Here is a 15,089-nt window from a genome sequence, read left to right as displayed (position 1 = left end):
CTCTCTCCTCCTCCCTCTTTCATCAGCTGCAGTAATATTTATGGCCTGTCAGGGTCACAGGCTGTCACAGAGAGCACCTCATAAACCCTTTCACCGGTGTCCTGCAGGCCTTGCACTGTAGTTATGCGATCATAATGGAAAGTCTACGGTTATCATGTGTATGTGCTGTCAGTGATTTGTGTGCATCGTTAGCTAGATATGTAGAGATGTGGGGAGCATGTATGTGTGTCTGGGTTGTTAAAAAAAGAGGAAGCTGCTCCCCTCCTGACCATGCAGCGGGCACAAGCTGTGTGCGTGACTCTGTGTGTGTGTGTGTGTGTGTGTGTGTGTGTGTGTGTTGTAAGTAGGCAGCAGCGTGGAGTGCTGAACAGATGTGCCCTGGACTCAGATTTATCCCCAGGAAATCTTTAGCCATCCACATGTCACTGAAATGGTCCTGTAAATCACACACACTCCTTGTGTATCTGATCTAAGATAAACAGGCACACACACATTTGTCAAATTAAGCTGTGGTGGAAGTTCAACGAGGAAGGCCAACACGTGCTGGCACTCCTCACACACATGACTAATATGTCTCCACAGCCAGTCATATATATACACAATCTAGTATAAGTATAAAACACCATGCAGTTGGTTTGGCATTTTTTCAATGTATTCTCATACAATATTTCATATGACATTAATGAATTAGCGCCCAACATATTAACGCCCCTACCATTTAGGATAGGTTTAGGAAAAGAACCATGGTTGAGTGTCATCACATCACATTTCCTAACATAAAATTATGTGAGTAATGTAAAGTTACGTAGGCTCTGTTTAGGACAGGAAAATTTAATAGGTTAGGTTCAGGTAAAAAAACATGGTTGGGCATCGTCACATTAAATATTTGACATAAAGATACATGGTTAAAAGAATCATGGTTTTTCCGTCACTTTATGTACTTCATGTAAAGTTACATAGGTTAGGTTTAGGAAAGACATGTTATGTCGTTAAGGTTTAGGAAAAGAATTATGGTTTTGCTGTTGCGTTATGTACTTAACGTAAAGTTACATAGGTTATGTTTAGCAAAGTAAAGTTACATAGTATAGGTTTACAAAAACAATCATAGTTGGGTGTCATCAGGTATCTTCATGCAAAGTTACGTAGGTTTGGTTTAGGAAAATTAAGTTACGTAGATTAGGTTTAGGAAAAGAATCATGGTTTGGCGTCACTGCGTTATGTGCTTAATGGAAAGTTACGCAGGTTAGGGTTAAGAAAAGAATCATAGCTGGGCCCTAATTATGTATCCTACTTAACGTAAAGTTATGCAGGTTAGGTTTAGGAAAGTAAAGTTATGTAGATTAGGTTTAGGAAGACAATCATGTTTTTTTTTCGTCATATTTTGGACTTAACAAAGTTACATATGTTAGGTTTAGGAAAGTAAAGTTGCGTAAGGTAGGTTTATAAAAATAATCATGGTTTGGTGTCGTTGCATTATATACTGAACGCAAAGTTATTTAGGTTAGGTTTAAAAAGTAAAATTACGTTTGTTAGGTTTAGGAAAAGAATCATAGTTGGGCTTCATTATGTATTGTATGCAACGTAAAGTTATGCAGGCTAGGTTTAGGAAAGTAAAGTTACTTAGGCTGGTTTTATGAAAAGTATCATGGTTTGGTCAGGTCAGGTAGTGTACTTAATGTAAAGTGATGTACTTAACATAAAGTTATGTGCGTTAGGTTTATGAAAGTAAAGCTACATAGGTTAGGTTAAGGAAAAGAAACATGGTTGGGTGTTGTTATGTCACGTACTTAATGTAATGTCACGACGTACCGTAAAATAACTCAAAGTTGGTTTCACACGGAACACGAACTCTCTCCTGGGGGAAAGTTCTGTGTTTGTTTGACCCATGTACCACCGCAACCTGCCTCCTGACGCAGACCTTCATTTTTTTTACGACTTCCTTCTTTACATCCATTAGTACATTCATCAAATAATTGCAGCCTACATAATAACATGGATTTTATACAACAGTTAGTTCCGACCAAGTAATGTGATTGGACAAGAGACTGTTACGAAGTATAATATGACTGCGACATTTACCTATACGTATCACTCTGTTTTACAGGTGTGATTATCTTTGGTGTGAAGATACTGAGTGCCTGGATGGTAGGAAACTAATCTCCAACCATACAGGATGTAGCTCAGATTTCTATTTTAGTACACGGTACTTGAGTACTTCTACTGAGTTACATTCCACCACTGGTTTATGCTGAAGAAACCTGCTGTTATAAATCATCTTGTTTGTCATTAAAAAGGGGCTGATCAATGCATCCTATATCTCCCCATGTTTCTTCTCAAGCTGTGAGTTCCACTGTAAGATCCAGGCGCTATTTTGGGATGCTTCACACTTGAAGCAAAACTGTTTCCCTGTGTGCATAACTCTTTGCCTCAGGGTTGCCTTGGTGACTATACGAGCTGTTGTCTGACAAATGCTGCAGCAGTGTTCGGGTGGCAACACTTTTCCAAGCTAGAAAATACCCTGTGTATGCATGCTTGGAGGAAATATGTTCTTAAAAAAACATATTTCAGCAAACACTTGTAGGGGATTGGAGAGATATTAGATAGGTGGGACATGTTCATATTGATTTGTGCCTTTTTAGTGATTAAATGCGCATAATTGTGCTTTTGTACATATAGGTTTAGATGCTGTTTGAATACTAACTGATTTGCCTAAACTTACATAAAAAGAGTATAAGATATTGTGATATCAGCTATACTGTAAAATATCCAACAACTCAACTGTAGAAAGTAAACCCTCATAAAACTCCCCAAAAATACAGAGGACATGACTTTGATGTCCTCATTGGTAGCTATGGGCCTGTACGTACTGCTTGTGTGTGCTTGTGTATCCAGTAGGCGTACATTAGGGGATGACATTGATAAATAGCGTCAGACATATGGGGCTGACAGAACATGATGACAGCCTCTAATCTTTCCTGATCGAATGTGAACAATTGTTTTAGCGTCTGAGGCCTGGACGAGCAGGCAGCAGAGGCAAGAGCATATCCCCCGGATCAGGCCGGAAACATGCTCCAGGTCCAACCTGTCACTCAAAGATTCACACCATATCGAGGCGATGAAACATTTGCCCTCTCTGACAACTGGACTTGTATCAACCGGCAGTTCTCTGTTCAAGAAGTGCTGGTCATGGCCATGGCAATAATTAAAGGAGCCCATGGTGTTAGCTGGTGGAGCTGAAAACATGCTTAGCTTCAACCTCTTTTGGGAGCGTACACCATTGTCTCATTTCCACTGAAAAAAGTGAGAAAAAGAGGCCAGCACTGAGAGGAGATTTCCCCAGCAGAGATGAAGCTTTAATATTCTCAGGGCGTACCATATAGGTCGAGCGCTCGCTGGCGTCGAAATAAACCTTTGTAGCTCAGCTGATTAATGCATTATAGTGGAAGGCAAGAGCAGGCATGAACTTGAATTCATTTTCTGACAGTAATGCAACACAAAATGAAATGCCTCTAGAAGTTTATAGAGAGTATATTTCCTCTGTTGCACAAGCTCTTACCAGCTGGTGAGTTGGCCTTCAGCGACTGATACATTTACATAGTCAAAATGAGCAAAACGCTAGCGTGAGCATGCTAACACTATGACAGGGCACTAGAGGAAAAGTCAGAGGGATTCATCCTCTGCAAACCATGAATGTCTGTACCAAATGTCATTGCAAACCATGCAAGAGTTGCTGAAATATTTCAGATTGGACTAAAGTGGTGGATGGCCCAACAGACTGTCATACCGCCATACTGCTAGCCTGGCAAAAATCTGTATCTCAAAATATGTTTTTAAACTAGAAAAGGGACACTCAGTAAAGAGCAGACCTCCACTAGGCTGCTACGTTCTAGCTGCCCAAGCTGATCGCAGTCACTCTAATTCTTGTAAATCCAGTGGACAAGCCACACCACGATTTCACAAGATACAATATATAATTCAGTGTATTTTTATATAAGTAAAACACAGCCACAAAACTTTGATCCATATTGTTCATGAATTGAGCATAGCGTTAGTTCAGGCAGGAAATGATGTCAAGCTCAGCTCACATCTCAGCTACATCAGCTGATCTCAAACAGCCCAATCAACTGATGGAGCAGCTGACTGATGGAAGGGAGTCAGCTGATAGATCACATGATTCCTTTATATGCAGCTATTGGTGAATCTCATTCAGGGCGCCCTATTTAAACTGCTCTGGCCTGCCTACTGTTGCTGCTTCCTCTGCAAGCTGCTTTGCAACCCGCCTCCACCCCAGCTCCTCCTTTTCATGCTGTGTCTGGCTTATCAATGTCATCTCTGTTTGTCATTGATGCTGCTCTGTTCTGTTCCTGGGGGGGTCTTTGCTGCTGCTCTCTCTGCCTTACATGGAAGGGCAGGGAGGTGCGCTCTCTCTGCCTTAAGGCTTTCCTTAAGGCTTTCCATGTAGGAGTGTGGAAGAGGCTTTCTACGTAGGCCCAAAGAAAGGTAGCGAGGACCCAGAACAGAGCCATACAGCCAAATATTATACTGCAAATGGAAATCAAGTTTTCTTTGACTAAGCTGGTCCTGACTGAACTGGAATTTTAACAGTATTAACTTTGTCTGTAGGCAACAGCAAAATAAAGAAGGAAATAACAACAATACAATTAAAATAGACAAAGAAAGAAACAATTTAACTATGTAGCTTTCTTACTTACTTACGGTAGAAGCACTAATATTAAGAAAAATAAGCGAATCAACAAAATCTGCAAGTCTACAAAATCAGGCAGGCAAAACGCTTTGCTTCTGGTGTGGTATGACACTGAGCATAGGACTGAACAAAACCAGGTCACAGTCGGACTGCTTAGAGCTGAGCCCAAGTAGAACTGTCCCTCACAGCTCCCTTACAGTCAATATGGTGGCGAGATAATGAAAATGGAGATTTATTCATCTTGCATCGTGCCTAACTTTAGCTGATCATAACATATCGGGTATGGGATAAATCTACAGATGCTGCAGTTCAAAATGAGACCAAACTTTTCTAGGGATGTCAGTTTTTGAGCCACGGCAAAGGCCAAAATGTGGCCTGCAACAGCCAGTGAGGCTTGTTGTTATTTGCTGAGCTAATATCTAGAAAACTTGTAGCCTCGACTGGCCTGAGGAGTGAGGAGTCAGCAGTCAATATGTATAAAATATAAAACAGTCCATAAAACAGGATTTTCAAAAATGATGAATCACTGCAACCATGAAGGGTCCTTGAGCATACAGTTATACATGTGCATACAGTATTAGGCCAATTGGTCCAGTAGTTTGTGAGATTAGCTGCAGACGGACAGATACATACATTCACACACGCACACACTCAATCATGCATGCACACACACCACCAAATGCATGATCTACTCATACACCTGGCTGACATCAAAATTCGCTCAATGCGTAAACCACATTAACAATGTAACAGAAAACAAAAGCAACTTAAATCATTAATGTCTCTTGTTCTGTAAATAGGAATATATATATAGGTCATTGGTACAGCTCCATCAAAAACCGTTTCCTGTTTAGAATAAGCTCAATGCTCGCAGTCCATGCAAACAGAGTCAGTGGTGCAGAGAAGCACTGTGTGACATTCAGAACATGGTTCAGCTACACTGCCCTGCTCCAACACTAAAGGACGACTTGCACTCACATCCCTGTGGAAACATGAATGTGAAGTAGCTGCACATGTTCGTCTCTCACTGCCTGACACCTCAAAAGTGCAGTGACCGTTTCACCTCAACATTGCTGTGCCTCTCCATTATTTAAATCTCCCCATGCTACACTTCAGTCCGGAGAGGTATCGGGTTAGTGCAGTATAAACACCACTTAAATCTTATGAATGAAACAGCTACACAGATATATACATACCTTGAAGGGTAAAGTTCAACATGTAGGAAATCTGCTGAGAGTTAGAGAGGTTAACAGCCTCATGACTGTGCATTAACTTGAGCTACAACGTGTTGTGTTTGAGAGTAATGTTTACTAATGCACTGCATTTACCCTCTGGCATTTAATTTGATTGTAAAATGATTTTACTTCCATAGATGCAAACTTACAGTTGTGAAACTGATGACGATTCATGTGTGTAATATCTCAATTCACAATACTGCTGACTATAAAATAAACTACTGGTTGTTTGTTACACAGGAAGTCATAAGAAAGTGAATGATTTAAGTTGCAGCTCTGGTCTTATAATCACCGTGAGGTTGCCAGTTAACCAGCAGAGACTCCGGGAAGCGAAGGAACCTGGCTGTAGTTACACATATCTACAAACGATAACATTTTTGTGTGTGTATGGATTTAACAAATGAGATCAAAGCCTGGGGGAGGCTGATAGAGGGTCAAGAAACTTGACTCAGTCGAATAATGTACAACTATTTGCTCAGCCTGCATAGTACCAGTGTAAATGTGTCACCATGTTAAGCAGATACTGGATGAATGTGGCTAGTCTTACATCTGGCTCACACAAAAGTGTAACATCAACTGGTTAAAACTTACTATTGAACAGAGGCTAAAGGATCAGTTCATGCAAAAGTGGCAAAGTGAGCTCAGAAGCATGCCATCATGGGATATATATATATATATATATATATATATATATATATATATGTATAAAAAACAACAACTGGCCAGCTCTCTCTCTATATATATACATATATATATATGTGTCAAAATTAAAAAAGAGTTTAAACTGGAGAAGTATCTGTTGCACGAACACTAAAAGTACAGATGGGCTATTTGTAATTTTTGAGTAAATAACATCAGAATTTTTAAAGTCACTGGAAGACATAAAAAGCTGGACACAAACCAGAGGATCTGCAACCTCTATGATGATAATCGTGTGGGAGTTGAGTGTCATATTTTGTTTGAATGTCAGAATGTAAGCTTAATGACTTACAGAGAAAGGTATTTGCCAAAGTATTATCTAAACTGTCCATCTGTGTATAAATTAATTCTGTTATTACAATCACATGAGCCAAAAGTAATTTGTAAACTAGGTACTTTTTATTGAAGAATGTCCTTCCTTTGTGTAAGTAACATTTGTTGTACTTTACACAAGAGTGTGCTATTGTTTTGTTACTGTATGTAATGTTTGTACTCTACACCATGTGATATGGTCATGAGTCAAATAAATGAAATGAAATGTAAATGTAAAGAAATTACAAGTTTACTTAGAGGTGCTGTTTTGTGTATTTTTGACTTGCAGACAGAAGCAGGCTAGCTGCTTCCCTGTGTTCAGTCTTAATGCTAAGCTAAGCTAACTGCCTCCTGGCTCTATCGATCTGTTCACGTAACTCTTGGCACGAAAGAAAACATTATACAAAAGTAATGCACGTGAAGAAGATGATTGTCTGGTTGACTTAATTACCAGAAAAAATGTTTGTATGTACGTCTCTGCAAACCACTGATATATATCATTTTCGCATTAAAGATGAAAAACACAACGACGAGCCAGCTCACTCAGTGTGAAAGTCCATGGTATAGACAGGCTGTCCACACATGCACCTGAGGCACTCTGACTATAGAAAATAAAATAAAAATCTTTTATTAATACATGGATAAACCAACATGTTTCGACTACAGAGTCTTCACCAGGGTGTACAATACATCATCCCCCTGATGAAGACTTTCTAGTTGAATCACGTTGGTAATAAAAGATTTTTAGCTACTGTCCGTGCCTCTATGAATTTTTGGTCTGCCTGCCTAAACCATGGACTTAAACACTGAGTGAGCTGGCCAGTTGTTGTTTTTTTATCTTTACGTGACTATGTGCCTCATCCTCAAAGAGCATCTGACTTTTACAACTAACTACATAGTGACTTAACCCAGTGCAGCACTCTGGGGGTTTTTTTCTTCACATTTTTGCTTTCTTTTGAAGCAAATGTGTGAAAACTTTATCTTTCTCAACAACACTGTGGTGAGATCTTGTTAGGTTAAGGCAAGAACAACACTTGGTTTTGATCAAGATCAAGATCACACTCATGTGGCTGCTGGGAAACGCTGCGATGTGCCAGTAGAAAAAAATGCCACTAGCCCAGGTTCCAGGGGTAAAAGCTGGTAGAGATGCCATGAAGGGTCGCAAGGAAACAACCAGTGTTGTTGTTTGTTGGTTTCGAACGGTGGTCTGCAGCTTGGCAGGCGTCTAATCTAGGTGACACACCATCCACAACCCCCTCCACCTTCTAATGACAGTCAGTTTATATATCTAACATAACTTTAGAAACGTTGATATAACGTGTAAATGTGTAAACATATTTGTGTACAATGCAAACAATTTCTTCAAAGTGCTGCATTGGAAGAACAGATTAAAAATGGAGCTAACTGTACATTAAACATAGAAGTATTTAGAGGTAAGAGTTGTGCATACTTTAGCCTACATACTTGAAATAACACCAACAAAGCGACAGCAGTTGAGGCTTCCTGAGACACATACTCTACTCTGCAGACTATCTCTGTCTTGTTTCCCAACAGGGCAAACAAGGACTTAATGCCCTCTAACTCTCTCTCTGTCTTTCTGTCTCTCTCTAAACACATAATCCATCACAGTCACAAACAGCAGACGACTGCAGGTAGTCTTGTCTTTCTCCTGCCTGCGAGTGATACGGAGTAAATCTGCCACGGCATTAATGCAGCCGACTTGACTGGATAGAAAACTACATTGTTTATTAGCTTTTTCAGATAACGTGGTGGAGGAGGATTTCCTTCAAACATGGACACAGTGTGTTTTCTCCCTCCGCCGAGCACAATATATCAATATGTCTTTGATGTGGAGTTTACAAGGAAAGTTTGGGGGTAGGCTGAATTTCATATTCAGCACATCTTCTCTCCTCACAATAGTGCACTTGTTTTTTTTTTCGCTCTGAATGCAACGTTTGGATGGTTGGAGACTGGGTGTTTGAATGCGAGCGTCATACGCAGACTTGACTGCAATGTGTCAGAACCAAAGCCTGTCTTGCCTTTTCTATTTATAACTCATATCTGTCTCTCTAATACTTCAGCATACTGTAGGTGGAAAGATTTCAGAATGATGCAAATGTTTCTGGAAAACTCAAAATAATGAAAGATTATTATAAGAAGATGAAACCAATTGCTTCGTTATTTGAATAATCTATTGACTGAATCACTGTGACGTCGCTCTATCATCAACAATCTCCTCCAGGGGGTCACGGGGGGCTGGAGCCTGTCCCAGGTGACATTGGACAAGAGGCGGAGTACACCCTGGACAGGTCGCCAGACTATCATAGGACTGACACATAGAGACAGACGACCATTCACACTCACATTCACACCTACAGATAATTTAGAGTAACCAGTTACCTACCCTGCATGTCTTTGGACTGTGGGAGGAAGCTGGAGTACCTGGAGTCTGGAGAAAACCCATATGGGAAGAACATGCAAACTCTGCACAGAAGGGCTCCCTCACCCTGGGTTCAAACCAGGAAACCTCTTGCTATGAGGTGACAATGCTAACCACTGTACCACTGTGCCACCTTTGCTTGTGTCTTTGATAAACCAAATCTACTGGCACAGAAGCAAAGCAATGTACTGCTGTGGACAGGGACTGCAGCAAAATGTATTTTAGCCACCTAAAAAAAAGATCAATATCTGTTTAAGTGTACACTGTATTTGGAATATATTTAATGAATTACCTTACACACCAACTGATCGAGGCAATGGAGGACCAGCACTCCCCATGTTCTGCAAAGTAAAATCACTGTTTTTATTCATGGAGTCTGGTGGCTTTCAGATAATGGTCTCAGTTACCCGTCAGAGAGAGCGGTCGGACAGCAAGGTAAAGCGGTGATTTTTGGGGTTGGCCTTTTTTTTTTTTAGGTGGCTAAAAACGTAACAACTGAGGCAGCATTTGCTCAGTGCCGTTTCACATTATGTAGACCAGTGGTTCCCAACTGGTTCAGCCTTGGGGTCCAGATTTCTCCTTAGTCTTTAGTTCAAGGTCCACACAGTTTTTATATATTCAGCGACGCATCATACATGGGTTTGGCCATGTCGTGGAGTTAGTTTGCTGTCTCTGTCAAGTGGCTGTCTGTTAGTAACTCACTCTACAGCAGGAAATGGCACTTCAAAATAAAACCTTTCTGCCAGAAATTCACTGTACTTCAAAATAAGGTGTGTTTTTACAAGCTTGACATGTTTGCGAGTCACTTGCAGTCTATTCAAAATGGACTTGCGACCCACTTTTGGACCCGGACCCACCAGGGAACCACTGATGTAGACAACACCGGGGTTTTCTACCTGGAAGTTACTAACATTGGGATTTATACTCTATAAAATGGTTTAAAATAATAAACATGAATATCACGATTTCACAAAACCATAACCCAGTAGAAAAGAAGATAAACACATGTATATGCCTTCTTACTGATGGTTTTATAATGATATGAGAGGACACCTGTCTTTTAATATGAAGATACAGCCAGCAGCATGTTAGCTTAGCCTAGAAAAAGACTGGAGAGGCTTGTCATCACCATATGGTTGCCAAGCAACTAGTGGCGACACCAGGAAATCAAAGCACCAGGCCAAGAAATAGTCTGACTAATGACCCTCACAATGTGTTGTATTTACAATTACACCTAAACAAACAAGACAAAACATGTTAATTAATGAGTTTTGAGCAAGAGTCATGTTATGATCTGTCGCACTAGAGAGGACCAAAAAATGGCCTTTCCTGCATTTAAACTGTCAAATAATAATATTGCTCCCTGTAAAAAGGTCAAATACCTCGGCCATTTCCTTACAGAAGATATGACAGATGATGATGATATTCATGGGCAGTGCTGCAAACTATATGTACAGGCAAATACTCTTGCTCGCAGGTTTTATTCATGTTCAGATGACGTTAAAATATCTCTGTACACCGCACACCTGTGGGTTAAGTACAAGAAAGCAAGCATGAAAAGACTACAGGTTGTGTATAACAATGCATTACGGATTTTATTAAAAAGACCTCGCTGGCTGAGTGCAAGCGAATTGTTTGTAAATGCACATGTCAACACCTTTAACTCGGTAGTCAGAAACCTTATGTATAGATTTATGTGTCGGCTCGATGTCTCAGAAAATCATATAATTAACATCTTGACTCACATCAACTGTAGCTCCATCAGGTGCCAATCTCTGTTCTGGAAACACTGGTACAGCTGTCTGTTTTTAACTTTATAGAAATCTCTATTTTTGATACCAAATGTGTAAATCTCTATTTTTATATCTTTAGCTGTATTCTTTTTTATTCTATGTTATATGTTTGCTGTTGTGTCCATGTACGTCTCACTATGGACCCTGAGTCTGAAATATATATATATATATACATATATATATATATATATATATATATATATATGACTCAACTGGAAGGGGTTTTTTTTTTCACCTGTGGATAGAAATAGGTTAGCTGTTTCCTTCTGTTACCAGGCTTTGAACTCAGGGTGGCTAACTGGCTGCTAGCATCTATATTTTTCTATAAAAATAATAGATGATAAAATGATATAAAAATGTCTTATTATTCCTTTAAGTGATATCTTTAATTAGCTTGTAACTGTCCAATTCCAAAAGATTCACAGAGCCACAAATTAAAAAAGCCCCTCATCGACACACTTAAGAAACTGGAGGCATCAAATATTTGGCATTTCTGCTGAATACATGACTTAAACAACTAATACATTACCAAAATAGTTGCAGATTAATCATCTGTCAACTGACTAATTGAGTATTTAACTAATCTTCTCAGCTCTAAATTTGGATAGCAGATTCAAATCCTAATCTTAGCCCCTGGACCTTGTTTTATCATTTAAAAGGACCACGAATAAGTCAACAAGGAAAACCAAGTGCTCAACAAACGCTTTGGAGAAGCTCCAGTTATTACGAATCACGATGCAGAGCACGGCCACCCACAGTTGGCAGATGGGTTGGTGCAGCTTTGCCAGGCCTGAAAGCGTCCAGCCGGTGTATTAGTCACCTGCCAGTCAGCGCTGGGTCGAGGCCAGAAATGGAGAAGCTTGACTGTCAGCGCTAAACATGCTACAGTCACAAACACCAGATATTACCTTTCAGACCTCTATAGGCAGGAAGCAGTGGCCACAGAGTGACATCTCTGTGTTGTAGCAGGCACAGACTATTCTGCTGAATTAGTCATGCTTTTTAAGGAAAGAGAGCTAAGAGGATTTGACTCCTTTACAGTGCACCACGTGTGACCAACACCTCCAATGATGGGATATTTCCTTTGATCCACAAGAGCAGAGATGATTCAGATCTCTTCCTCTGGTCTTACATTACACAAAGGCAAAGGCAGGATGGGGGAAGGGGAATAGGAGAGGATGCAAATGTGTGGTAGGAAAGAGAGGTGATAAAACTTAAGGAAGCGAGACAAGTGATATAACCATGATGTGGTGAAGCAGCAGAAATGAGATGAGATTATTTATGGCATTAAAAGAGCATGAAATAGAATTGGGCAGCGGCTTATTTGTGCTGCACCCCGATCCTGATCTTTAATGGACAAAAAGACTGAAAGATAAAGTCAGAAAGAGATCATTTTCAGTCACAAATAAATCAAAATACCCGTCTGTCGTCTTGCAGTTCAAAGGGTGAGGGGAAATGATATATGTTACGCAATGTATCACAGACACAGGTGAGGGGAGTGTGGGCTACAGAGTGCACTACATGACAGTCAATTACAGGTTTTCAGGCTCTGTTATGGCAGGGAAATGACTCCCCTCGGAAGTCTTGGGAATGAAAGAAACATTTCACCCGTCAAATGCAAAACAACAGTGCAAGATCAGGACCTGTGTTCATGAAAACAGTTATTTATCAAAAGTAAAGTCCTTCGTTTTTACTCCTACTTACATGTTTGAGAATAAAAATTTATTATGATCTAAAATGCTTTTATATTTGAAAGATTTCTGTTAAGTGAGTTAAGAGATGCTAGATGTCTGCAGTGCAGACAGCTTCTGAGACATGTCTGATGAATAATACATTAGCTGAAGCAATATGTATGATTCAGAACAGCCTATTATTTGCATTTGATTTGAACATTTGATAGGATGTTACACAGCTTTTTTATTGTTACTTTTTTTTTAATTTTGGGGTGCAAACATCGAGAGCAGACACTTTCCATGTAGCGTCATTGTCTAAACTGTCAGTGTGGTACTCAATTCTCCTTATTACTGCCATGTGATTTAGAGCAGCTGCACAATTTCTCAAAACTGGAGCAGGAAAAAATCCCAATGCATACATTTATACGTTATACACATATCAATTTGTGATTGATTTAATGGATTTTTCTTAATTTGACATGTTAATTGACACTGGATACCTTAAGGACCATTAACTGAACTTGAAAAAAAAGGGACATATGGCAGGCGCAGAGTAAATCCTTGCCCCTGATTGACTATTCTTGCTAAGAGCATGCATGTGATTAATCATGTGATCGCTTGAGAGTTGCTCTTGCACTTCGCTGTAAATATGAGTGAGGAGCTTAATAAATGTGGCTTATTGCTCGCACTCAGCGAAAAAGGTTTTTACCCCTAAATTAGCTCTTTAGAGAATTCTTCAGTGCAATTCTTAGAGGTTTGATAAATAAGGGCCCGGGACCTGAATTCATACAATTAACAAGAATTACACTTAAGAATGCTCAAGTATTTATACTATAAATGTATAAATAGGGATAAAATAACAGGAAATCCACAAGCTAACTGGGTTGCAGATGGATCCCATGTCAAATTTCAGTTGTTTTCTTTTGATATTTTTCACTTATTTCTCTGTGTTTTGCTTCATTCATGGGTTGCTGGTGCTTAAAGGTGCTTTGGTTAGTTAGAGCTGCAGAGTAATCCACACAGATGAAGACTAAAATCTTGATATTGACTAGCTTAAAGCTGATAGGCCACATATATCCTCCTGAGACCTGGACTTTTGTTTGGTATGCATTTTTAATTTGTCCTAGCTATTTGGGATTAGTAGGACCTGATAAGTATAAGAAACTAAACATTGTCAGCAATAGGTAAGTCTAAGGGTGCATTCACATCAGGATAGTCCGGGGGACTCAGTTCAAATGGGCAGGGAATGCTGAAACATTTCACACCTTCATTTGGTTCGGTTCACTTTCACACTGCACTTTTTAAAGCGGACCAAACTGCCCAGACAACGTCAAGCAGTTACGACAGCTGCTCGTTTGGGGGCGGTATTGCCCGAAACAACCACTGACCAGGAAGAAAAAAAGCATGAGAAAGAAGAAAACCCAGCTCATTGATTGGCCAGGACCAAAAACGGAAATCCGTCCCCTTCAGCCGGCTTGGTCACCACAAAAACAATGGCGCAACACCAAATTTATTCTGTCTTGAGGTTTCTGTTTTTAGTACTCCACGTCCGCCCATGAGACATTTTCCAACTTTTTCTTTTTTCTTAACCTATGTTTCTCCTGGTACCCGCTATTGGCTTTGTTTTTTTGCTACCCAAAAATGCACTGTGCTCTATGTGACTTCCTTCCTTTGGTTCACTTCCTCTCTTTGGTTCGCTGGATAGTCTGTTTGCATTTCCCACTGTAAGCAAACTGCACCAGGGTTCACTTGCAAGTGAACAGAGAACCCCAGTTTTCAAGCTGACCAAGGTTCGCTCATTTGGTCCCCACCAGAGTTCGAATGAGTGTTCACACGACTCCAAACAAACCGAACTATCCGTAGGTGAACCAGGGTTCGTTTAAAGCGGACCAAATAGCGCCAGTGTGAATGTGTCCTTAATGTCCTATAACATGACAACAATTAATCAATTGCCCAATGTCTTCAAACGAGTACTTCCTAATTAACAGTATCTTAGCCTTTTACTGTTGCTAAAATTGGTCAAATTTGTTGACACATCAAACTACAAACATGTACTTTTGTGTTGGGATCGGCTGCAGTCTGACTTGGCAGAGATGGCTGCCATCTTGTTTTTACACGATTTAGTGTATTGTGCTCTTACTACCACTAGATGGCACAAAAAAGTGTCCACAAACAAGGACAACAGGTCTAAGTAAAGTAGAATGAAGTATAAGGTCAAGTAAACCCAAAATG

At 40.0% G+C, this 15,089-nt stretch overlaps 1 protein-coding gene across 2 annotated transcripts in view; it reads right to left on the bottom strand.

The window, feature by feature from the left end:
• The window catches only part of fam189a1 (family with sequence similarity 189 member A1), a 151,940-nt gene that overhangs the window by 68,447 nt on the left and 68,404 nt on the right, over positions 1 to 15,089 (bottom strand). The gene's annotated exons all lie outside the window — the stretch shown is intronic.

The sequence above is a fragment of the Epinephelus fuscoguttatus genome, linkage group LG2 (genome assembly GCF_011397635.1).
Source record: "Epinephelus fuscoguttatus linkage group LG2, E.fuscoguttatus.final_Chr_v1".
In the NCBI taxonomy this organism is placed as follows: Eukaryota; Metazoa; Chordata; class Actinopteri; order Perciformes; family Serranidae; genus Epinephelus; species Epinephelus fuscoguttatus.
The sequence above is the reverse complement of the archived record's forward strand: the minus strand, read 5'-3'. Positions and strand labels throughout refer to the sequence as shown.